Raw genomic sequence first — 27,861 nt, forward strand, 5'->3', positions numbered from 1 at the left:
CTTCTCCTCACTTTTTATCTGGGCTCTCTATTCTGCAGTGTCTCTTCAGTGTGATTTAGGGCATGCATAATGACAGGGCATGAACAATCCAAGTTGAGGGTAAAATATGAACAGAGATAAGGAAACAGAAACAAGATTGTCTTGTGTAGTGGCTGGGAAAGGACTATTTGGAGGGGGAAAAGATGATTTGTACTAAAGAATAGAAGACCGAATGGAAGGTATTTTAGATGATAGGCTTTCTAATAAGCCAGACATGGGTGTGTATAGATGGTAGAGTAAGACAGAGCAGAAGCACAAATGATTGAAAGCTGTAAATATAGAAAAAAAAAAAAAAACTTCAATTTTAAGAGCACCGAAAGAGAGGGGAGGAAATATTAGAGTAAGAATACTAGGCAGAGGAATGATGCTAATTTATCCAGACATGAGGCAGCAACAGCTTGCCCGGGGGTAGAGAGATTGTGTAAATGGAGAAAAAGGGGTGAGTAGTGCAGGCTTTTTTGAAGAAAAGGTCATTATGATTTGGAAGAAGGGTGGATATAACATATGACATTTGGCATTGTCTCTAGTTTTCAAAAAAATCTTGGTTTCTTTGAAATAGGTCAAAAAGGTGTCCAAGGAAAAGATTTAAAATCGTTTTCAATATTTCAGTAAATATTCGTGTCAAGTCAAACGTCAAATAGACAGGAAAGCAACCAGCAATAATTCAATGTTGTTTTGATGTCATTTAGTATAAAGTATACTTGGATTTTTCTCATTTTTAGTTTCTAAACCATGAACTGAGATTTCTCAGAGGCCTGAGGCTCTGAAGAACAAATTTTTATTACACAATGTACCACGTAACCTTTCCTGAATAGATGTTAAATATCAGAAAGAATGAAGTTATTCTTTTTATTTCCCCCCACCCCTCATAGATATTTTCAGGACATACATTCTTATTCCAATAATCGTAAACTAGTGTGATGATGGTCAAATTATAGTATAGTGGAATTTCCCTGAATTGACAGTTAGAAGTAAAGACAGCCAGAAGTTTCACACTTTAAAATTTTATAAAAAAAGGCTCACATGATGAATACTTAGGTGGCTGCCATACGTCTGGGCCCTGATGTTCATGCCTTCGTGTAATCCCCTCCCCTCTAGTATGTGTGGGTCCTATGACTTGCTTCTAGCCACTAGAATATAGAAAAGGTAAGGGGATATCGCTTTTCTGATTTTGTTACTCTATATATGACACTGTCATCCCAGCAGGCTTGCTCTAGAGTCTCTGTTGCTGGCTTTGAAGAAAGAAGCTGCCATAAATGCTCAGCTGCAAGGTGAATGCTGGCAATAACCACATGAGCGAGGGAGTGTGCCCTTTCTAGCCTAGCCTCCTGATGAGAACCAAGTTCTGGCTGACACCTTGACTGCAATCTTGGGAGAGACCCTGAGGCACAGAATCCAGCTAAGCTAGGCTCCTGATTCAAAGATAATGATGAGATAATAAATGCGTGTTATTTTATGCTGCTAAGGTTATGGGAATTTGGTACATAGCCTAGAAAACAAGTACGGTTCACTTTTGTTCTTTATCTCTTATTGGCTCTATAAACTAGTGTCTAGAGCTTTCATTTTCCCAGTCACCAGGCTAGAGGCATTGGAGTCATTCTGAGCTTCCCTCTGTCCCTTATTCTCAACATCTAACCATTTTGTACACCCTGTGATCCTACTTCCTGCCTGGTTCTTCTTTTCCATGATTATTCCCTTCATAGTAGTGAAATTTAGACTAATCTTAATCCGTGTCTTTCTTCAGGGCTGAAGGCTATGAGATGCTCATGTGAGCTCACTCTCAAAGAGAACGAGGTAGTGTTGCCAAGGGCAGAGGGTCAATAGCCAAACACAAAACTGATGGCATGCTGAGCTGAGGCAGAGAGATGGCAGGGCCCTGTTAATTCCACGGGTGTCATTCGGTGGCCCAGAAATGAGCTCACTTTAATATGGAGGCACATTTACAACTTGTCTGCCAGTTCTCTTCATTTCCTGCCTGGACCAAACACTCACTTGGATCTTATTCCCCCAGCAAATTTATCCTCAGCTTCCATCACTAAAGCACCAGTGGACAAGATGAAATTTAATGCCGTTATAACTTCTGACCAGAGCAAGAACCTTAAAAGGTATTTCAATGCACCTTCCTACATTCTCAGGAAGATTATATCTTCTCCTTTTCCCCAAAGAGCTGAGAGAAAAGTACAGTGTTCGATCCATGCCCACCTGAAAGGATGACGAAGTTCAGGGTTGTATGAGGACACTACTAAGGGCAGCAAATTGGCGAAGTAGTCCAGGTTTATGGGAAGAAGTATGTCAGGTCCACTGAACGAGTGCAGTGGGAGAAGGCTAATGGCACAACTGTTCATGTGGGCATTCACCCCAGCAAGGTGGATATCACTAGATTAAGGCTGGATAAAGACATAAAAAGATCCTTGAATGTAAAGCCAAATCTCGCCAAGGAGGAAAGGAAAAGAGTAAATACAAGGAAGAAACAATAGAAGAGATGTAGGAATAAAGTAATCTTGTATGCAGCTTCATTAAAACTGTTGAAATGGAAAAAAAAATTTATCCTCTATGCTGTTCCCAGACTTATTTTCTAAAACACAAATTTGACTATCTCACAACCTTTTCTATTGCTGTTCAGGATAAATCTATAAGTGTAGCCCCGCTAAAGCCCTCCCTGGTGTGGCCGGCCTGGCACATTTCTAGGTCGATCACCTATGCTCCAAACTCTGACCCTGAGTTTCAATGATACCGATAGTTTATAGTGTAGTTTCCAGAACAAATTCACACTATTTTCATCTTTATGTTTCTGTTGAAGTTGTTCTCACTGTAATGAATGCTTTCCTCCACCATTTCTTAGACTGAGTTCATTTCACCCTTTAATATCGTAAGGAAGTATTATAACCCTCGGGGAGCCTTCACTCTCCTATTAAGGAAGATTGTTCTAGGCCAGGATAGATAGGGGCTTTAAATGGATCCTGTTGGACAAGCATTAGATCTACCGCAAATTGCTCACTCTATCCAGGGGGCCGGGGGGAAGGGGCAGGGCATCGCTCTTCAGCCCACCATCAAATCTTCCCCATAACTAACAGTAATGCTACTAAGTTTTAAACTATGTTGTATGGCTGCCTCAGTGATAATTCAGTCTAGATATCATTGTGTATATCTTCTTCTTTGGCCAGGCGAAAGTATAATAAAGGTATGCCTCTGTACCGCAACATTATTAAAACACATCTATTTGGGTAGATGTGAGTTTTTATGCTTTAATATAGAAATTTCATTTCCCATGAAAATATTTTTCACAGTGACCCTCCAAATTGTTTCTGAGACAACTGAGAAGCTCACAAAATGAGAACAAATGAAAGAAAAAGATTTTAGCAATTAGGCATTTGAATTACTAGAGGCGATATTTATTACGATTATATTTGTTGATGCCAGAAACTTACACAACATGTGAGACATGAAAGGAAGTCCACTTGGGTTTAAAAACTGGAAAAGAAGTCAGCAAAATGTGTTTAAGGTACTCAAAGTGGTCCAAGTAATTAGTAAAGGAAAGAACTTTATTCTTCAGTTTGGAAATTTACTAGGAATACAGGTGCCACTAGGGGGCTCCCTAATATTCTACAATTGTTGGGAGACCTGACTATGCAGCATAGGTTAATAGAATAATGAATAAAAGTACTCTGTAATTTAAAGTATATTCCATTGTAACATTAACAATTGCATGTTGTTTAAAGCTGGAAAATGAAACTATTATTTTAAGGTTTGCTAGAGTTCAAAACATATTTATGTAAATAACTTAGCAAATGTAAATATGCACCTGATCGAGAAAGGCATAATGTGTTTCACAAACTCAATTTCTTTGGTGTAATAAAAGGAGGAAAAAAAAAAACCTCATTTATTTTCCTGATTACTTTTTCTTCCCGAGCGATATAAAACCAAAATATTAAAATTTTACCATCTGAACTATTGTATCATATCAATAGATATTTATTTATTGATATGACATAAATAGCTATAGATACATATATATATACATATATATGGGATATTATGTTGTTTAACTCATTCAACAGAATATACAGAATAAAAATTTAAAATTATAAATACTAATATATTACCTGTAAAGGAATCTATGAAAGCCTTGGTCTTGTGTAGATGAGCTGAAGAGGAAAAGTAACTTTTACTCTTAGGATATATTTGATTTATTGTTCTAAGGCATGTAAAATGAAAAAAAATCATTTTAAAACTCTTTTTAGTAATATTAAATCATATTTATGACAAAAAGCATTAGTACTAGGAAAGAAAATATTGGACGTTTAGCATCTTTTTATACAGTATATTGATTCATGTTTGTTTCCACAGACTTTCAGATATGTTCACATTAGGAACACTACATTACATATTATTTGCTTCTATTTTTGTTAAATGTTGTAGCATGACTATTTGAAAATTCCACATAGAGGTGTATTTGGTGAGAAAGGAAAGCCAGTTTTCCCCAGCTTTCCTTCCTTATTCTTTTTCTTTTTATCAGAGTATAGTGTACATTCTCAGTCATTTCTGTTTCTCGTCTCATACTTTTAATTCCCCATTAAAATTTTAAATATAAGTTTTAATGAACTCTATCTTCAATGAACAACAAAGAAAGAGCAGTGACAAAATTTTGTGACCTGGCAAATAATTCATTCTTATTTTTATGTTTTCATATATGTGTGTATTTTGTATTTTTTTCCTATAAAAGACAAATGCATAACTTGTGTACAGACATTTACTTGTCTACTCCTTTTACTAGGACACGAAAAAGCAAAGACAACCTTTGAAAGGGAAGGATGGGAATTAATATTAATATATTTTCTAACTTGCACTTTGACTAAGCAAGCAAAGATCATACTAAAATATTCAAGCTATCATAATAAAGTTATTATGGTCTTTTGCTTAACCTGGAAGGTTTGGGCTGTGACAATTCTTTTGCTAAAATTTTTTCCTTGAAACTTAAAACTTAAAAACGACCAAACAAAAACCTTCAGTTTGGTAACTGAAGCCAAAATCAGAAGATCAATTACTTTCTTACACAATATATTTGAAAATACTGGGTAGCCACTAGCTCTGGAAATGTAGGCAAACATATAATGAATAATTTATTGATATTATATTGCATATAGATGATAAATTAATATTATCTATGTTTCCAGGCTTTATGGCCACTCTCAAATAATTTTATCTCATTGTCTCAGGTGTGTGTATATGTGTATTTATTTATATTTATATTTATATTTATACTTGAAAGTGATATTTATATGCCTGAGCGTGAAAGAAAGGCAACTAGAAATTACTTAATGAATGCATATATCAAGCAGCTATATAAAGCACTAGGAGAAAGGTAAAGTGTTTTTTATCCTGAATAATATTTTTTGAGCTATTTTGAGCTTATCCTAGAATAAGTAACTGTATAAGGCCATTGGTATGCATATATATTTTTTATTTCAGCATAAAAAGTGGTTAAGTAATTTAATGTCATAAAGATGGCTAGCTCATCTTGCATTTAAATATATATTTAAATAAATAAATATATATACACATGTGTGGTATGTATGTGTATGTATATAGGTTTATAGATTTTTTTTTTTTTGAGCAGTTATAAAATCATGCATTGCTGGCAGCACAATGAACCATATAATAATGCGTGGTTTCTGTCTTTACTAAACTTACTATTTCGTTGAAGATACTTAACTTCAAAGTTAGATAACAATACAAGACAATAATACAGGTTATGGCAGGAGGAAGCACAGTCAACAGCAGGTCTAGAACCATCATAGGCAAAGATCTCGGCGTCTGCACTGGCTTTCCCAGGTGCATGAAAGGCTGCTCTTGTAGGTTCCTCAAGGAAACTGAAGGATCAGGTATAAGCCTCTGTTTGTTATCAAACTACAGTTCTAGTCATCTCTACCTTTTTTAAAGACTATAGCTTAATTGCAACTGTTTTAAGACAGCAATCTTAAATTAAAAAGTTCCATCTACTTAGATTATTTGTTACTTCATTTGTTACTACCAAAGTAACGAACTGTCTTCTGAAAGCTTTTGCTACCTATTCCTCAGTTTTAATGTAGGACATGCAATATAGAATTATGTCATCATAATTCCCATTTCCTTGAGGTCTATTTCAGATCATTGTTTTTCCTTTAATCTTGAGTGCAAAGTCTATAGGTCGGAAAATCCAGAATATCTCAAAGGTTATTGAGTAATCAACAAAAATTAATCGATTTGCAATGTTGAGTTTTTATCATGTGTCTGTGCCTAAGGCGAATGAAGCAAACTAAGTGGATTTAGCTCTCTAAATATAAAGCACAAACTATACCATGGATAGTTTATGAAAGGTCATGAACGACCTTTGCCCAATAATCAGTTTATTAGGGTATTCTCAATAGTTGATCCCACATAATCCACATATATTGGCAGGCGATGACCTCTCTCTTCTTCCCTATTATTTGTCATTCTAATTGCTCAATATTAGAGTCCATGCCTTCTCCCAGCTGAATTATGAAGGCCAGCCTTACCTAGGCAGCTGAAAACCCCAAAGATTCGATTCAAAGCTGTATGATTATTATGACTCTTGGCCTTTCTTATATTGTTTGTCAATACTTATAAGCATTGCAGTCTATGAATAAAGCACAGCTCAGGACATTATTCCTAAGAAGGAAAAATGTGGCTAGTTTTCCCACAGGTTGAAGAGGACCCAACTTCACGGTTTATATTCTAATATATTTCACTTTCTATCCTATAGTATGGCTACCTTTGATCAGAATTTTCCAAAAATAAAAATATCCTTTTCAAATTATTTATTTGGGACACATGGGGTAAAAATTCCTAGCTTAAGCGCATTCGTGTGTTGGGAGCCATATGTAAATGGGCTGGTGGGTGTGTATGGATCTACACATTTTCTCACATACACATTCATCTTAAGCAAACTTTATATTCTTTACATTTTATTCCTGGATATAGAAACTCTGGGCCATTTTCTCCAAGCAGAGATTGCAGACGGTGAACTAGCATCCTACCATACCTCAGTTAAAGAGGAAAATTTGATGTCTGGACATGTGTAGTCTTGTGGAAAGGAACCTTATTTCACTCATAGACAAGAGCAGTAGTATGGCTAGCAGTATTTCCCCAGAGATGGCCTGATTTAAAAAAAATCAATATCAACTCTTGACACATTTTCATTTACATCAGCGCATGGCTCTCAGTCAGGGCACAAATCAATAGGCAGCTTTTAACACTGCCCAACTATGTCTTCCTATTGGGCTTCAGGCAGGCCATTTGCCTTTAACGTACCATGTTTCTTGGGGAGGAAGTTTAATGTTTTTTCCTGTGACTAATCACAACAGCCTAAACTGAAGCATTAATCACATGACATTTTCTTCATCACCACTTACAGCCAATTGACTTTTTACTTAGTGAAAGCATTTGAAGGAGATGACAGTTGTTCTAAGGGGGTCAAGAGTCAATGGGAAGAAATATTTTGTTCTAAAACATATATAGCATATGGCTTCTAAAGTTGACTCTATGTCAGACAGTCTTCACAAATAGCTGCCTTATCATTTTGTAGGTAGGATCTCACAGACAAGAAGGAGAATAAGATTTGTTTAAAATTAAATTGCTAATTAAGACTCATAGCATTTGGATTGAAAACAATTAATCTGTGCCTTTCTATAAACTAAAAGTCACATCCAGGGTCACTAGCAATTGGAAAAGTGTTTTCTCTAACTTTTAAAAGTGAATCCTTTTCCTTTTCTTTCTTTTAAGCTAACATAAATATTCGTTAGGTCTGATGCCATCTGAGACTGGCAACCTCTCCAGTATTAGCAGTCTTGACTAAACGTAATATCTACTTCATTATTGCAGCTACTCAAGATTTCTAAATAATGAATCAAATGCTTACATTATTCACAAGACACAAAGAGGTTATTAAGCTGAATAAGCAGAAGCTCACAAAGGCTTGCAACATATTTATCTAGGGCAATTCCAAAGCACAAAAATATGAAAAAGTAACCTCCTATATTATATTGCATTATATTTCTATTTTCCCAAGTAGCAATAATATCTTTTTAGAGCAGTGCGGCCCTAGGACACCGGTCTCCTCAGATACTCCCTAAAATAGGACTGAGTGTTAAAATCGGTTTGAAGAATGATGCATATGGAGTCCTCATCTTGGTGATTTACAGTGCCTGTGGGTATATCAAAGGCTCCAAAAATATCTTCAGTAAAGAAGACTGTGTATTTACTGCAGTATTTCCTCTTCTGTCTAACCACTCTGGTATATGTTTTTGAAATTCTAGCTCAAAAGTAGTTGTACGTCGTCCATTCTCTTTCAGAACTATGGTATTCCCAGAACACGAGCCAGTTCTGGAACTTCTACCTTCTGCCCTGAAATGGGAACTGGTCCGTAGATCTGAAGGAGCCTGCTGTGTGTGTCTCCCTACCCACCCCACCCAGCCCCCCGGAGCACAAGGACTGGTGTTCCAGATGTTCGGGACATGACCATGATGTGTCCCGTGTGCCTCATGTGCCTAGGAAGCATCTTGCAGCGGTGGAGGACGGTGCAGACCCAGTTAACTTGAAAGGTAAAAATAGACCTTAATGGCAGTAATATACTCTGGGAAGCAAGAGTTAGGCACTCTAGCATGAAGGGTTTACATGGTTTTTGTGTCCCCCTTTAGAATGCTCAGTTTATTGTATTGAATGCTGTCCCATAGTATAACCTAATTTCAAACTCTATCATTAAAATTACATCGTAATGCCAGCATGTTGAGCTATAGCTAAGACTATGTAAGAAGTCTAAAACTTGGCATTGTAAACGCACCGTTCAGAAAAGCCCGCCTTTCTGAACTGCAGACTGTGCCAGTGTGCCCTTCTTGTGCTGAATGAAAATGAAAGTTGCTCGACCAGTGAAGGTTTTTAAAACCCCAAATAAAAATTTTCCTTGGTACTCCACACTTCCAGATGACTTTAGTTATTGCAAGAACATTTCAAAATAAAATTCCCATTCATCTTAACTTAAAAATCAATACTGTCTTTTTTAGGAGAGTGATTACATCTGAAAAAGGGTCAAATAACAATTACCAAAACCTTCGATGTCTTCCATGTTTTACTTTGTTCAGTATCAACTGCTTGATTGAATTTTAAGGTCTTTTTTAGAAATGTTTACTAAAACATGATGTAGAGAACTTAAAATAATTTTAAAAGGTCAGAGTTTAATTTTACATGGATTGTAATAATATAAGAGGCACACCAACCTCTGATTTGTGAATATTACTTTTTAGGATGAGATAAGTAGGCACAAAAGAAAAAAGTAAGTTGATTTATGGAAAAAGCACTAAGTAAACAACAGCATAGGTGGTAGAAAGATATGGAAGAGCTCATGGAAATGACTGTATATGGCTCATGTTTGAGAACCACAGCTCCACAGTACTAGCTGACTTCAGAAAACGGTCAGAAACTCCTTACTTATTGTTTTGACTATATCCTCAACATCTTATTTAGTGCTCTAATTTGCAAAGTACTCCTCTATTTATATCCCTTTTGATATTTTAAACAATCCTGATTCAAGGAGAAGCACAGAAATTTTTATAAGTTATTAAAATCTCAAGACAAATAAGTGACAGAGCTTGGAATTGAGCTCTATTCCTTTGATACTTAGTCCATGTGCTGTATTTGGAAAAAATACTAACAGCTAGGGAACAATGTGTGTTCAGATTTCCAGACAAACAGACACTCCTTCCCTTTCACCTCTGTTGACTAATTATTGGTTAAAGTTATGTCACAAGAAATACAAAACAACTCACCTTTTCTGATCATCAGTAAGTGTTTAAATTAGGGGTGCTTGGTACCTCAAGTCCAGGTTCCCTATAACCACATTTTCTCCACGTTGGTTCAGTTTTGAGCTTTTAGAGGGCTGGTCCCAGTCTCCCAGGTTCTCTTAAACCCTGTCGATTCCTTCATTTAACCTCATCTCAATAGCCAGTCTTGGTGCCACTTGGACAGCTGATTTTATTCTGATGCTTCACTTGACTTTGTTCATCTGTTTGTCATAAAATATGCAGACACTAATCTTGAAAAATTAATGTAGCTTCCCTAAAAGCCAACCTGACTTCTTTAACCTTCCTTAGAAAGTTTAGAAGAACTAAGACGTGAGACCAAATGCAAAAAAAAAAAATATATATTTTGGTCTAAGTTGCCCAAGGATGAAGGATATGTCACAACACACATTTTTGTGACTCTGAATATCATCCTCCTTGAATCAGGCTTATTTAAAACTTCAAGTCTTTGCCACGCTTTATCCATTTACTTAAAACTTTGATAGGTTTTGGAGCAAGTTCTTGTGCTCTGGGATACCACTCATCTTGGCAATTCCTAAGAGCAATTTCAAAGAGCCATCGAAAGAGAAAAAAGAGTTTGTGCTAATGACCTGGTGATTTTATTTTTACAGCTTCCCAGTGAAGCATGAACTACTCTCAGAGTTGTCAACAGAAGCTACATTATGTTGAGATAATTTTACTGTCAACAGAATAATTGTGAATGAAAACTTTTGCTTAGTACAGGGAAAATACATAGGAAAAAGAAGGCAACGGCTCAGATGTCTATGGACAGCTTTAGGAGAGTTGAAAAAGCCACCCGGTCCCTCAAAAATCCTCTGAAATTCCAAGCCAAAGAAATTTTAGTCAAACTTTAATTAAAGCACATTTTAACTTTAGGTTACCACATGGTATGGTTTGGTATTGTGAGGGTAAGACTTTCAGCCTTCTTGAGGGATTACTAATTAGTCCATGTGTTTTGTTTTATGCAAAGGGCAGCATAGTTTTACTATTTTATCTGATCAAAGTTTATATTTATTATATCTTTGCTAACATAATATAATATTGATTATATTTTATATTTATATTCATTTGATCAGGAAATATAACCACAATAACATTTCCCTCTGTGGAGATATATTGATGTCAGCTTAAAATAATTTTCAAGGATTAAATTTGGTGAAAAGTTCAGACTTCTTTTTCTTTCAGTCACTGTTACTATTTTCTGTAGGATGAACACTGTATAAATTTGCTGTAATAACTAGCCAATCAAGTTTTAAGTTAATAAACAGTTCAGATAGTTTTCTGTGTTAACAAATGTTTCTATACAATAACGTACACATCTCCTTTCTTATTTGGACACATCTCATGTTATACAATTATAATAATTTAAAAAACTATTCTTTTTTTGTATCACAAAACTACCTTAGTGGGATCAAATTAACACTGCATAGAAGATTCACAAAATAAGTTGCACACACGTTCTTTCACTTGTTCTTTCAAATGGACTTGACTCTTTATGGCATCAGCAAAATTTGCATTGATTACCCAGTAAGCCGTAATGTTGTTTTCGATCTGAACTTAACAAATCAATTTTACTTAACACTCTGTTTTTTTGACTTTGGGGTGTTTAGGGTAAATAGATATTATATTACCTATGTAAAAACTCTACGCTTACAATTAAGCTAAGGAGATAATTTCGTAGAAAAAAAAAAAGAAGAAAATAGGACAAAGTTTTGAGGACAGTGAGATTCCTAGAAACATACTTGAATGAAATAAATTACATTATCATCCATCATAATACTAATCTAAGAATAGCCATCTTGCTGTTAAAATAGACCTATCATCAAGTAAAATAAAATGCTAAAAAAAATAATAAAATAGACCAATTAAATGAAATGGTAAAATACTATCATTTAACAGAGGGATAACAAATTAAAAAATATCATTAATGACAGAATGTTGTGTAGATCTAGCATTCTATAAATGTTCCCTGAATTGAGTAAACAAAAAATACTTACAAAAACAACAGTCACCTTTCCCCACTCGCAATATATTCTACTTGTATTTTTATATAAATAACAGTACAGTAAAAACTACAGATAATGGTCATATAGCTGCGCTTTATAACATATTATCTACAACTACCTCTTTTATGCTATACATAAAAATAAAGTCCTGATTTGTGGCAACTACAGGTAAAATAACTGCCCAGGAGAGGTGTCCAAATTGTATGGGAGAATATTTAAGATGGAATTGAAACTTTTGACAAAAATCCTTGCTAGTTTAGCATTGAAGCTTATATACTTGCATACCGTTGAAGCTTATGCATGAACCAATGTTCTTGGTAATTATGAAATGTAAGGTACTATGTAAAAGTTGAAAATAAAAACAAGATTCTGAGAAAGTGTATAATCATCTATTCCTAGCCAATAATTAACAAGGAAAAACTATTTAAATGGAAAGTTACCAAGTAAGATATAAATTCTATAAGGTTGTTATGTATTTTATCAGTTCTTAGTTTCTGTTACTGGTGATAAAATTAGAAGGCCAGCAGATGAGATAGCATATTAAAAATAATTCCATTAAACAAACCTCAGAAATTACAAAGAGAAAAGACTTAAGTTAGAAATTATATTGAGAAACAATAGGAAGAAAACATAGTTTGTAGTTTTCCCCAATGCCCACATTACTAACTAAAATTGGTAAGAAATTAAGAGGATACACCATATTTTTCTAGCTGATTTTTTCCTCCCATGGGTTTTAATTCCTGCCTTTTGATTAAAAAAGTAGAAAAATATAAAAAAAAATACATCATTACCAATTGGGGTTTATCTCAAGGATGAAAGATTGGTTTAGCATTTGAAAATCAAATGATGTAACTCACAATGATAACAGACTAAAAAGAAAAACTGTATGATCACTCAATAGATGCTATAAAAGCATTTGACAAAGTCCAACATTCATTTTTGATGAAAACCTCAGCAAATGAGGAATTGAAGGGAATTTTCTCAACTTGGTAAAGTTCTATAAACACTTACAGCTAACATCATACTTAATGATGAAAGATTTAATGCTTTCCCCTGAAAATCAGGAACAAGATAAGGGTGGCTGTTCTCGCCACTTCTATTTATCACCCTCGGGAAGTTCTAGCCATTCCAATAGCACAAGAAAAAGAAAAGACAAATTGAAGTGGTGGAGGTAAAGCTGTCTTTATTCACAGATGGCACGGTTATCTATGAAGAAAGACAAAGACTGATGGAGTCTATAAAAATGCTACTAGAATAAGTGAGTTTAGTGATGTTAAACACAAGTTCAATATATAAAAATCTATTGTATTTCCATATATATAATGATCAGTATGAAATTCAATATCATTACAAAAGCATAAACATATATAATATTTAAGAAATAAATTTGACAATAGGTATGTAGACCTGTACACCTCAAATTATAAAACATTGCTGAGAGAAATAAAGAAGACCCAATGATAAATGGAGAGCTATACCTTGTTCATGGGTTGGAAAACCCAGTATTGTCAAGGTGCCAATTCTCCTTAAATTAATTTATAAATTTAATATAATCCCAACCAAAATCCCAGTACACTTTTTTGGGGGGATTGGTAAATTCATAAGATCTACAATAAAATAAGAATAAAGGTGAAAGACTGAAATTACTGGATATCAAGACATTATAAAGCTATATTAATACAGCGTGACAATGGTATAAGGATGGGCAAAGAAATCAATGGAACAGAAGAAAGTTCAGAAATAAGCCCATGTATATATGGACAACTTCTTTTGACAAAGGTAATTTAGCAGAGACATGTTCATCTTTTCAATAAGTGGTGTAGGAACAAATGAATATCTACATTTAAAAAAAGAACTTGTTCCATATCTTGCACCATAAACAAATATTAACTTAAAATGGATCACAAACCTAATGTACAACTTGAAATGGCAAAATTCATAGAATAAAACATAGGAGAATATATCTGGGTTCCATTTATATAAAATTCTAGAAAATGCATTCTAATCTATAGCGACAGAAATCAGATCAGTATTTGTCTGGGGGAAGGAAAATAGCAAAAATGGGTGGTTGGGAAGGTATAAAGATATATAGGTATGTAAATATATAGGAAGGTGTATGTCATTTTGTATATAGTCTGGGTCCAATCAGAAGAGAAAAACAATATAGTAATCCAAACAGAGAAAGTTGAATGTACAGAATTATAAACTATACCAGGAGATTGGAGTAACCAGGGATTGGCTAGTAAGATATAAAGAGAACTCTATAGGAATAGTAGATATAAGGAACAGCTATCATCATGAGCGCTGAGATTGAGCATCTGAGAAAAAGCCCTGCTGTCAACCTCTTCACCCGAGGTTTAGATATAGACCTTGTTGGAGAGGTTGCAGTTAGCTTTGGCTCATTCGATAACAGAGAATATTGCCGTGCTGCAAAGGTGGTGCAACTTGACTAAGATCCATCCTCTTCGGTGTTGGTGGGGGAGCTGTTCATGGGAAGTGTTTCATTGGAGGCATTCAGCTATGTGACTGAGGGAACATTGCGGGAAGCTTCTGGCTACCTGCACTGCTGGGTGCTGGGCACTGACTGTAGGAGTCTGGCCCTGGAGAAGCAGATGTGCTTCAGGAGCCTGCCCAGTGCACGCTGCAGAACTCAGAAAGCAAATCTCTTTCCCCCTGTGACATCTCTCCAGCGCCCTCTACTGACAAAGCTTAACGCTGTAAAGGAAAAAATATTTAAACGACTCAGGTAAAGCAGGCAAAAAGGATGCATTTGGACTTGAGGAGCAATAAATCATTAACTAGTGCAAAGGGATTGCAAAGAAGCATAAGGACATTTTTTGAGGGGGGTGATGTATATGTTCATTATCTTGATTGTGGTGATGGTTTCACAGGTATATACATGTCAAAACATCAAATTGTGCACTTAAAATATATGCAGTTTTTTGTTTGTAAATTATACCCCAATAAAGCTGTTAAAATGCGTACAGCATCCTTCTACTTCTGTCCTAATAGAAATAATCCTTATTTCACACCAAGAGATAAAATTGTTGACCATTATAGGCCCCTTGCTTTATTCAGAGTGAAATCCTCTAGGAGCTCTTCTTATAGATCCACTCTGATTCCAGTTCAGGAGCCAGTTTTGACTGAGGAAGCTCACCTCTACCTGCCTGCCAGTGGGGCCAGGGACTGAACAAACTTCCTTGCAAAAATATATGGCCAGCCTTCACTGAGACTTGGTTTTCCTGCACACAGACTGTCTGGTTGCAGCACAGCTCCCCGCTCCTCCCTCCTCAGCCGGGTCCTGCTTCCTGGTGTGGTTGGCTATCCCTGGACCCTTGTAGATCCCTTCTTCGTGGCTGCTGCTCATTCAAAGTTTTAGACAATACCCTGGCTTAAAGCAGTGTTTGCTACCCTTGCAGTCTTAGTACTGACTGCTTTTCTCTTCACCCCCAGTTTACTGTAGATTAAAGAGCAATTCTGCATTAATTTAATTTTATTCAGCGACTACTATATGCAGGTATTGGGTTAGTTATTAAGGCTACAACAATGATCAATACAGACATGGTCTTTACCCTCATGGAGCTTACATTTTAGTAGGAACTGTAGAAAGCGTAAGCAAAAATATCTCTCAACATGCCATGTCATTCCTCAAACCAAAATTACGCGAAGCTTCTTGAAGGCAGGTACTCAGAAACGGTGCACCATAGTGATGCCATTTACATAGGCACACATATAAATAGTACATTTACCCTTTTGGATGACCTTTTGTTAGATGAGTTCTTATTAGAGAGTTGGGTTGCTTTGCCCTTAGTCTACTTTAAATTAATCTGTCTAAAGTAATTAAAATTATTTTTGAAATATATAAGTGTGGCTTAGCATCTATACATTGCTTTATTTCCCTGTCACTGTCATCACTGCCATCAGTAAATGAATCTCAAGCCTGTGGCTGTGCTGGCTGAGGTGGGGTGGGGAGTTGAGACCTATATCAATTATTCATTAAATCAATAAATAAAACATGTTTTTGAGCATAACTCTGTGCGCAGGACCAGACAGGTTCGGTAGAGATGTGGGTTAAGCTGTTCTTATAGATGTTAAATTGTTAAATGTTAAAACTCATCAACAGAGACCACTTGACTTGAGAACAGTGTCATTAACCCCAGGCAGAGGTGAGCAGTGTGTGGATCTCAAGGTCAAAGAAGTCCCTGTGGAAAAGATGGGATTTACAAGATGTTTCGGAAATTAAAAAGTTGAAAGAGAGAAGGAAGGACCGATATGAGAGTATGAACACAGGGCATGATATGGGATGAGGCACGTGAGGCTGTTAGGAGTGTCACAGAAATTTTAAAATCTCTTTTTCTTCCATTCGTTCTCATCTTGTGACCTCAGTTATCTCAGGAACCATTTGGAGGGTCATTGTGAAAATCCTTTTCATGGGAAATGAAATTCCTATATTAAATTATAAAAACCCATATCTATCCGAATAGATGTTAGTTTTAATATTATTGTGATACAGAGGAATACCTTTATTATACTTTCATCGGGCCAAAGAAAAAGATATACACAATGATACCTAGACTGCATTATCGTTGCGGCAGCCATATAATATCATGTAAAACTTACCAGTATTACTGATAGTTATGGGAAAGATTTGATGATGAGCTGAAGAGTGATGTCCCTTTTGATAAAGTGAGCAATTTGCAGTCTAATGTTTTCCCAACAGGATCCCCCCAAAACCTCCATCTCGGCCTAGAAAGATCCTCCTTATTAGGAGGGCAAAGGCTTCCTGGGAGTTACAATACTTCTGTGGAATCGTAAACATGAGGTGAATTTTTAAAAACTGGAACTTGTATTTGCCTATTGCATAATGTAGTGGTATCTATTATTTATCAGCGTATTTGAAACATGTAGAGTGTAGTAGTTTCTAACTAGTTAAAACAACCGAACATTTGTTTCTAAATTCTCTTCAAAAGGCATAAGGCAAATCCTTATTTTCTAATAATATTGTTGCAATAATTACATTTAATTAATTCCTGACCTCAGAACACATAATGTACCACTCCATTGACTCTCTAATCTTATTCAGGAGATTTGTATGCACCTCATATTCACCCCCAAAGTATAGAGACTACAGATCTAGACTCTTGTTTTCAGTAAGCTGTCATTTTGTACTGCTTTGGGAAACAAGTACTATATGTATGGGCCTGAAAGAAAATAACAATATTTTAATAATACAACGTGAAAACTATGCTCTTCTCAGTCAATTCTGTACTGGTTTCAACAGAGCAAAACTAATTCAGTATTTTCTAGGCATAGTACGCTAGAGGGAAATCTTTCAATGAACACTGCAATGAGATGACCCATATTTGTATTGCAAAATAAAGTACAAAACAATTTTAAGTTCAAGATAGAAGCATCCTTAGCAAATTAGATATAAACTGTTCCATAGGTACAATGGAAGTCGTCCCAAATAACTCTGCCACACTGTATTGGAAGCAGTTACACCTAATTTTCTAAGCCATTTCCTAGTCCCTAAAAAGAATGGCGATCCTCATCCCACAGAGTGTCAGTATTCTGCATTGGTCTTGTGACCTCTGCTTCCCTGGGTGATAGAAATCCCTTTCTATGCACTGTTCTCTTTACCACGCCTAGCTGAGGCTGGAGGAGGGGCTTTTTCCTGACAGGTCCAGGGGCCAGGGACAGAATGTAAAACTGTGTTTACTTTTCAAGATGGATAAATCACACTTATTCTTTAAAAAAATAAGCAATCTGGAATCTTACTGTCCCCTTGGGGTCAATACTAGGTACCTGATCTATTTTAGAAAAAAATGACTTTGTATTAGTTTCTTTGGGTACTTCAGTTGCAAAACTCACAAATCTTGCCATTTCTAATAACCTTAAATCTCTGAAATCCCATTTTTGAATTTTCTGCTCTGTGACCATTACTTCCTATTATTCAAGCTTACTGATTTTGGTCTTCTCACTCCAGATATTTCCTGACCTCACTGAGAGCTATTATTTCTGGATATTGCTAGTTTGCCCCTTCTAGCCATCCTTTTCATGCCCTCATTCCCTATTTATAGCTAGGATTCTATGGTTCAGCTTTATAATCATTCCTTGAAAATACTCTAATTTCTCATTCCCCTTGCTTCTCTTCATCATACTTCACCTGGCAAAACTCCAACCATGGTGTATGCTATGAACTGGATTGTGTCACCTCCAAATTCCTATGTTGATGCCCTAACCCCAAATGTGACTCTATTTGAAGATAGGGCCTTTAAGGAGTTAATTAAAGTTAAATGAGGTCATAAGGAAAGGTTGGGTCCTGATCCCATAGAATTAGTGTCCTTATAAGTAGAGACATCAGAGAGCAACCCCCGCCCCCTTCCTTTCTCTGTTTGCTATAAGAGGACATGGGGAGAAGGTAGCCATCTGCAAGCCTGGAATAGAATTCTCATCAGAAACCAACCAGACTGGTACCTTGATCTCGGACGTCCAGCTTCCAGACTGTGAGAAAATAAATTTCTGTTGTTTAAGCTACCCAGTCTATATTTTGTTATGACAGCCAGAGCTGACTAATGCAGTGTTAGAATAATGACTCCTCAAAGATGTTCACAACCTAATCCCCTAAAGTGTAAACATGTTAGGTTATATGGAAAAGGAGAATTAAAGCTGCAGATGGAATTAATGTTGCTATTTAGCGGACCTTGAGATTGGGGATCATCCTGCATTCTCTGGGTATGCCTGGGAGGCAGAAGAAGAAGAAGCAGAGGGCTGATAGCATCAGAAAGACTTGACCAATGTTCCTGGTTTTGAAGATCGAAGGGAGAAATGAGCCAAGAAATACACTTTAGAAGCTGGAAAAGAAATGGATTCTCCCCTAGAGTCTCCAGAGGAACGAACCCTTGCTGACATCTTGAGTGTAGCCCACTGAGCCCCATTTCTGAATGCTGACCTCCAGCAATGTAAGATAAAACTTTGTATTGTTTGAAGCCACTAAGTTTGTGGTATGTTATAGCAACAATAGCAAACTAATACTCACAGTTAAACCCAACTCTACGCCAGCACCCACAGAGCTAATCATGGGAAAATTTATACAGTCATGCTAAGTAGTCTCATCTCAAACATGCTAGTGTATCAAAATTAACCTTGACATTTCAGGACACTCTTATCACTCTCTTTCATAAATTTATTTTCTCTCTGTCCAAGATGACTATTTCACAACTTTCTTCTTTCTTTTTTCCCCTCAAATTAAACAAGCTTGTTCCTACCTGAGGGCCTTTGCATTTGCTCTTTCCTTCTGCTTAGAATGATCTTTCTTCACTGGCGGCTGCCTTCTCCTCATCGATATCTCAATCCAAATGTTCTCTATTTTAAGAAGGCTTCGTTGACCCTATCCAAGCAAACCTGAAGTTGTTTTGTTATGCTACTGAATAAAAAACTTTCTTTATAGTTTATATCAGTTACCACATTCTCATCCATCCATTCATCCATTCCTTTTTATTCATTTATCATCTTTATGCCCCCATAAGAATGTAGGCATGGCATAGATTTTTCAACTAAGTTTTACTCTAGAGTTAACTTGGTTAAAGCAAGATTTGGGCAAATCAAAGTCTTTTTTATGTGATCATTTACTTGTGCTTAGAAGCAGTATGGAAAAAGCATTCCTGTAACACCTGCCAGTTTTGGCCAAAGTTGACATCATCAGGCTGGGCAGCTGCAGTACCCATCTTTGTCTTGTTTCTACAGTGATTCTGTGCTAGGACTGATGACAGTAATAAGTTACTCAAACAAATAGTTTATACCTAACTGAGGACACCTGTATTTTAATTTTTGCTCTGCCATTACAGTGACAAGCTCTGGGCTGTCTCTGAGTTTTTGCTCATGCATTGTTTTGGTTATTCAGGTTAGAATGGAATAATCTGGATGGTGGGAACAATTTATAGTTCTTTAAATCACTACAGCACCACATATATAGCAGGTTTTCTGTGAATAGTATGATTCATTGATGGATTTTCAATGGAGCCAAGAATATTGCTTACCTTACTGGGGATTTCCTTTCCTCTATACCCAATAAAATATCCACGTTTACCTTATCCATCATGTTATTACTTTTAAGTGTTAGCCATGAACAGGGGAATAATAATTCCCATTTCCAATTTATGGAATAGAATGTTACTGAAATTTCCTTGACAGTAATGGCATAAGCTCTTCAGAGCTTTTCAACAGAGGCTTAGCTGTTGAAGATCCAATGGGACTCCATAATAAAGTGATCCCCCACAGCACGAGCTGTAAAAACAGGAATGCTGTGTAGCTTCAATAGGTCATCTGGAATTATATAAAGTCACACATTTTCCCATTTAGAAAACTTTTTTTTTTAAATCTGATTACATGCAGATAATGTCTATTTTGTTGTTATATATACATTTTTTTTTCTGATTGGTACGATATTCATGCTCTGACTCTTCTTTTCCTTGGCTAAATCAATTGTATGTGTATATATATACACAAATATATAAATATATTTGTATATATGTATATGTATGTGTGTGTATATATTCATATATATGTGTGTGTGTGTGTGTGTATATATATATATTTTAGATGAGGCAACCCTTGGTTGACCTCATAGATTACAAGGACCTTGTCAGCTTACAATCTCTTATTTTTTTATTTTTTAGGCCTACAGCATCTGGTCTTCCTAGGTGGTCTCCCATCCAAGGATTAACTGGGCCTGACCCTGCTTAGCTTCTGAGATCGGATGGGATCAGGTTTGCTCAGGGTAGCATGGCCATAGATGTAGTATAATATATAAATGAAGTGATAAAAGATGATGACAAACTTTAAAGGAAAAGCAGGAGTTAAAACTATAATAGATAGTTGTTTTTTAGAAAAATTCTATGGACCAGTTATTTTGTTGTAATTTAGACTCAGCCATAAGAAAATATATTCTTTTTTGTGTTAAAAGGCTATGTGAGGATGAGTCATTCATTCATTCATTCATTCATTCAGAAAATCATCTTTGCTGTTGCCCTTGTAAGCTTTATAAATTCAAGGACCGTGTCTGTATGGTTCAGTATTGTTTTTCCAGTTAGTCACACTACCTGTCCCAAAGTCAAATGCATATATGCTATGTACAGTATAAAAATCTCACTCAGTACTCATTGATAAATATGAAGTTCAACAACCTATACCAGAATACATTTTAATTTTTATGCCTTCCCAAATATTTCTCTCTTACATAAAAAATATATAAAAATAACACATTAACGTCAGAGTGATTGATGGTGGCTAAATAATGTATTCAGTCCCTGAAGATATATATATTTTTAAATCTTAATTTTCTAGGTAGATTGGAAAAGTATCTTACAAATTCAGAATAAGGAATAATAGCATTAATTTGAAGATGAGGATGAGTGTATGCAGTAATTATGTATAGCACGAAGCTGGCAGTTTTAGGACCCCTTGGATGAATCACACTGTTCTCTTAAAAAGCTTAACAAAATCTCTATTAGTTGGATCTTGTTCTGCTGTTAAGAAAAGAGTAATGTCATACATCTATCCTATCATTATAGCAACGATCTGATATTAACCTCTTACAGAAGGAGAAAGTGAAGCATAGATACCAGGTTGAAAACCACTGGCTTTAAAAACATATTCTTTCCCTTATACTACAATCCCACTTCAAATGCAAAAAGCATAGTGTATCTAGCTGTGATCTTCTCTCACATTATTTCAAAAGTCCAAAGAGATGCTAAATAAAACAAGTTGAATTATTTGAAAAAAATTTTTCTCTCCTTTTACTTTCTGTTTGATTCTGTTTAGTATTGAAGCAGGCTTCTATGATTGAAGGTGGTAAATGATAGATAGAGTTCAATAGAGTTCTGTGGTGAAGGGTAAGTATTTTAGTGTGTCCGTGACCTGATCCAAAGGCTATTTCTAGCAGTTTGTCATTTAGTACAGAGAAGGTTAGTGAGGTGGTGCTGATATACGATCTTTTATGCTCTGAATTTATCACTGCAGTTGAACTGGCCCTACAGTTCTCATTAACAATGAGCAGTTATCTTTTGAGACTAAGGAATGGAATAAAATAACTGCTTTGCTTTATACTCCAAACTGCGTTATAAAGAAAAGTCAAAGCTTCAAGTTTAAAGTATTTAGCTAGAGAAATTTAGAGCATCCCATTGAAGTAAAAATAGTGTTAGAATTCTCAGAAGTAAACCAAATAATATCACATGGATGGGATTGCTGGAGAGAAGTGTCTAAATGTTAACACCACCATGAGAAGTATTTAGTTCTAGTAGAGAATGAGATTACCTTAAAAAATGTTCTGGCATCTTAGCACACATTACAAAAGGAATAGAATTACCTAAAGAAAGACAGTGCCAAAGAAACAGGAAGGCATTGCAGAATATGAGAAAAGAATGCTAGTCTAGAACCTAGGAACCCTGAGTTTTAGTTTCTGATATACTCGTGTAGGAGCTAAGTGACATGCAACAAAGACTATAACCTCTTACCTGTTAGTATCTTGCTCGGATATTACTATCAACCTCCCTTAATGTTTCTGAGTCAGATGACAGACTTTCTAAGTCCCCAAATTTCTCTGCCCCCACAGACCTTTCTAATTTGGTCAGATTCATCAGTGGCTCCAACAGCATTACGAATAAAGTTAAAATGTCTTAGCAGGCCATACCAGGTCTTTTAAGGTCTGACCCTTTCTAGCCCATCCCCCTCAGCTTCTCATCTCCCTCTGCTTCCTACTTCCTTCCTAATCCTCTTTCCATGTAGAACTATTTGAGCTTCTGCTCTAATAGCCAGAACTCCATTTCCCTCACTACTGACCCAAGCAACTCTTACTTTATGTGATTAAGTAATGGCTTAATTCACAGCTGCCTCTTCTAAGAAATTTTCTTGACTCTTCCTCCTGGATTTGGTACCATCTTTTGTCATACCATAGCACTTATTATATTATAATAATCTGTTTATCTGTTCTCCTCCCTCTACCCAATAGACTAAAACTTCTTGGCAAATGCAGTAAATGAATACATAATGAATGAGAATCAATTCTCCTTTTTTTCTATTATTATTGTCTTTTTTGGTGGAGGGGAAGATGGAGTTGAGTCATTAGTTAATACCATCATTAAGAAATCATGTCATCATTTTTACTAAGAGTTAAAAATACCTCACCCTTCCCATTCTGGCCGAATGCTCTGGTGGAAAATAACTGATTGATTAACTGAATTAATTTTAATTCATTAGAATACTAAAATTAATCTTGAAAGAACACTTTTAAAGCAAAGAATCTTGAATTTGGCTTTGAATGGTAAGTTTCTTTCTCCTTGTTTCTTCAATCAATTACCCCCTTTCCTACCCTATCTTGGTTTATGTGTTCATAGAGTTTATAGCTGGGTGTCACTTATTTCTGCCAGAAAACATAGAGGCAGCCTAGAACAATGGAACAAAAAACTACTCCATGCAGAATCACAAAATCTGGGTTTGAGTTTGTCAGTTTTTTTAGTGTGATGACTTTGGACAACATAATGAATCTTTTGAACCTCAGTCTCCACTTTTGTAAATTAGAATCATGCCCACTCTACAGAGTTATGCTAAGGTTATATGTGCTGTGAAAGTACTTTGCAAAAATAGTTAAATGATAAACAAATATGTCATTACTTTAAATCTAAAATCAAAGCATTAGTATTATTAATAGCCAGCTCTCCACTCTAACTTTTTTCTAGAGATACTATACCAGGTTAAAAAAAAAGGACTAATTTGGATTGTATCTCCTCTGCCAAGTGGTTCAGATAGAAACCAGAAAAATGTGCATCAAGCAGCCCAGATAGGTAACCAACATAGATAACCAACTCTGTCTAATCAGGAATTCAGGAATAGACATCTCTGCCCTATGGATCTACCTCTCAGACATTTCTGTCTCTGGCCAGACATTCATCTCTAGGAGGGGCACTATAGGCAACAATGGGAATTCAGAGCACACCAAATGTTTCCACAGTGTCTCATATTCTGAAAATGCTTTTACAATCAGTTCTATATATTATGCCTCATAAGGACTAGAGAAGTATGTTAATATTATCCTTAGACCAGAAAAGGAAGACAGCTAGCACTTAAGTGATTTGCCTCAGGTCATAGAGGGAATTAATGATAATATTAACATTCACAGGGCCTTCTGTCTGTGGCAGGAAGAACTCCTTTATTCCTCTCATTGCAGGTTTTCTGTATTATGACCAGATTTACCATTCTTCAAGGCAGGTAACCTTGAGGTACTGTTAAGGGTCTGAAGAAGCAAGTATAAATTCTTGCTGCCTTAGCCATTCCCAATTGTCATAAGAGGTAGGCACAGTTTTTAGTGGAAAAATCGTGTATGGAAAGAAGTCGATCTATAGTTAGGCAAGAAATAAAAGAGAAGAAATAGGAAGGTAAATGTGTGTTTTGTCTTAAGAATTTGGTGGCTTGTTCTAGTGGACTAGTGATTGTTGATTTCCTAAGGATTGGAGTTAACTGTATTAAAAACAATCTGTATATACTAAAGCAATTGTATCTGGTTATTCCCACTATTTACCATTATTGACTGCTGGTTCCTATTTTTTCTATTCAAGGTATATAGTTAATAAATTAAGTGAACTTGGAATTTTAAAATCTGGAAATAAATATGAGCTCCCACAGTTGGGGCAGGACTCATGACCAGAATGAACTGGTAGAAAGGTGTATGTCTCTGTCATTAATCTCTTCATCAGTATTTCTGTTTTTTCTTATAGACAGATTATAGGAGGGTACTCACTCATCCCCTTTGAAGATAGGCAAGGCATAGGGCTTGCTTTGGCCATTAAAATATGAGCAAAAATGACACAGGTCGCTTCTAGGTGAAAGCTTTAAGAACTAGTGCGAGATGTGCCATAGGTCTTTTTCCTTCTGCCATAGTGTCTGGTGTTTGACTGTGTTCCAGGTTGCGGCTGGTCTATTTCCCTGATTCTAAACTGAAGCCAAATGAAACAGAGGAGCATCCAACCCATGGTGGATTTATAGTTTGAGAGAGAGAGAGAGAGAGAGAGAGAGAGAATGAATTAAATCACTTAGATTTGTGGGCTCTTTGTAATCAAAGCATAATATATAGTCATAATTGATACAATTAACCTTATCCAAATGGAACAGATACACTAAAGGGAGTAAGAGATTAGAAAAGCTTATGAAAAGATACCTATTGAATAGATAGCTACAAACCTAAAGGGAAAAGTTGAATGCAAAGTGAGGGAAGAAAAACAGAACAGTAGAAAGTTCAATGTGGGTGTATCAGCCAAATTTTTCCTAGCAGATGGTAAAACCAGCATGGTGGTCAGATCACCAGTCAGAGACATTATTCATTTGAGATATGTCAAAAATTTTGTTCTGATAAAATGCAGAATCCAAAAAATTATTGACTTATCCAGAAAACGAAGTGGTCTTTAAGCAACATTGTGGTTTTCCAAAACTGAGGAGGCAGTAAGGGGAATTACAAATTGGAATTAAATTGGTTTAGTGAGGGAGAACTGCTTAATATTAAGGAAGTAATGGAAAACAAGAGATTAAATAGCTACTAAAGTAGGGAACACTGGCCATAAAGAATACTCCAGCTTTTAGAGAAGTGAATACAAAAGATTTAGAGAAAAGATATTTATGACCCCGAATGACAAAATTTAAAAGGGCTTGGTAATCTGGAAAGATCTATCATATCACATTATGATAAGGTCACAAATAATTCAGATTCAGAACCCTCAGTTTTTGTAGGATACATATTGCTCTATTAATTTATTCAACAAATGTTTATTGAGCAATTAAGAGTTAAGAATTCCGTTAAAACATTGGGGGTTGAAAGAGAATATAATTCCTGCCCTTAAGGAATTTATAGTACAGTGAACCAAACAAATAATAAGTAAACAAGTCCCCAGCTAGCATTTATGAAAACTTAGTATTTGTTAGTGCTTATGACAGGACCTTTATGTAATTTTCCCCTAATTTTTACAAGCCTGCTATATAGGGATTTATTGTCCTTTTTAAAAACAGAAGACACCGAAGCTCAGAGTGATGAAGTAATTTGGCCCTACGTCCAGAACTGAAAATCAATTTTTGAAAATGTAAAATAGTACTATATAATCTTAGAGTTAGATATGAAAAGCGCCAAGGTATGTGTAAAGAATACAGATATTGATATCATATAATGTACCATTCCATTGATTCTCTAATTTTGTTCAGTAGATTTGTATGTGTGCTTTAAATGAACAATAGATTTATTCCATAGGGAAAAAAATACTATTTTATATGATTAAATTTTTGTTCATTTTTTTTTCAGTTCAACTGAAATGTGGTTTTAGAAACTCATGGGACATTAATGATTTATAAGCCATATTTTGAGAATCTTCCTGGTAAGTCACATGTAAAATACTAAGTTGTTTTTCAACAAAGAGCCCAGAAATCATTTAATACAGAAAAAAAAGGATACTTAGATAAAATAAAATCATCCCTAAAAAGACAAGCAATGATCAAACTGGTTTTAGAAATTTATAGCTGAAGGTAGAAAGTCTCTTCTTTTAAGAGCATTTTAGTTCTTTTTCTTCAGAACTTGAATTCTAAGAATTAAAAAGGAAAGTTTTACATAATTTTTTAGAAGTCCCAGTAATGCACACCTATAATTGAAGGAGAATTTGGCATTTGAGACTACAACTCACCATTTACTACAAGCCAAACAGCTAAATTGATTTTAGCATTCTAGAAGAAAAATTGCACGTTTGGTGCTGAATTGCTTCCCTACGAGCACTGAGCCAGATATTAATGTAGATTTGAAAGGAAACAAAAAGCGTTCAAACTCTAATGCACCTCAGGCATATAAATCGGAATTCAGTCACTTTAAATTAAGTTGGATTTCTTGAAGCGAAACTACTCTTATTATTTCGATATTACTGCTCTGACCCACCGTTTATATACCACATAACAATGTTCTAAATTCTTCAGATACAATAGAAATGAACACCTCTATGCTGGAGGCTCCTGTAGTGATGCCAACTTCCAGGAACAAAGACTCACACCAGAGAGTCAGCCCATTTTTTAGGACTTGTTAAGACATTCCACTCAGAAGCCATTCAGTAACTTGGTGCATCAGAGAAAAATTTATTATTTGTTAATTCTTTTAAACTTGTGTTGCTTTATTCTTATTTTAAAAGTAATAGAAATTCATTATCAAAAAATTAAAAATTTCATACAAGTGAAAAAGACAAAAACATGTAATCCAATTACTGAAAAAAACCACGGGCAATATCTTGGCTTATATCTTTCTAAACTCTCATTTGTGGACAATTATATATTTTTTTTTTACAAAAAATGTAATTCTAGCTATTTATAACCTAATTTTTTCACTTAATAACATGTTAAAAGAATATTTACAAATAATTTTACATAACTGTATGGAATTTGTGCATGATTATCTTATACATATATTTTTAAACTAACCACTATATTTGAACATTTAGGTTGTCTCCAGTATTTTATTATTACAATATTTCTTAAAGATATTTGCCATGGTCTTTGGAAAGAAATCAAATATGTATTTTAAAAAGTTATTATTTATCTGCATTTTTATTTATCTGTATATTTTTCACAATTTAATAAATTGTAAAAAAAATAGCATTTTGGGGTGGGAATACAGTTATGGATGATAACTCAGAAAGTAGTATCAGATCTTAGTTCTGACAGCTTATTTTATTATCTACCCACTGATAGTCTAGTCCTAGGCCTGACCTGAGGGCTAGATGCCAGGGCTTACTGCCTTCTCTGTCCTTCTTTCCTTCTTAATGAGACTGAGGTTCTTCCCCCAGCCCAGCCTAGACACCAACCCCTGTCCCTGAGAATGAACCTAGTTTGCGTAATGCTGAAATAAAGATCCAGCTGGGATCCTCTGTTTAGCAAGCCTTGCTACTGAA

General features: G+C 35.5%; 1 protein-coding gene and 2 pseudogenes across 5 annotated transcripts in view; 1 reads left to right on the forward strand and 2 right to left on the reverse strand.

Annotated features, from left to right (window-relative positions):
* The window catches only part of HS3ST5 (heparan sulfate-glucosamine 3-sulfotransferase 5), a 139,511-nt gene that overhangs the window by 25,271 nt on the left and 86,379 nt on the right, over positions 1-27,861 (reverse strand). The gene's annotated exons all lie outside the window — the stretch shown is intronic.
* LOC107506298 lies at positions 1,592-2,599 on the forward strand (annotated as a pseudogene).
* On the reverse strand, positions 20,577-20,695 carry LOC118606805 (annotated as a pseudogene).

The sequence above is a fragment of the Rousettus aegyptiacus genome, unplaced genomic scaffold (assembly GCF_014176215.1).
Source record: "Rousettus aegyptiacus isolate mRouAeg1 unplaced genomic scaffold, mRouAeg1.p scaffold_m13_p_1, whole genome shotgun sequence".
NCBI classification, from domain to species: domain Eukaryota; kingdom Metazoa; phylum Chordata; class Mammalia; order Chiroptera; family Pteropodidae; genus Rousettus; species Rousettus aegyptiacus.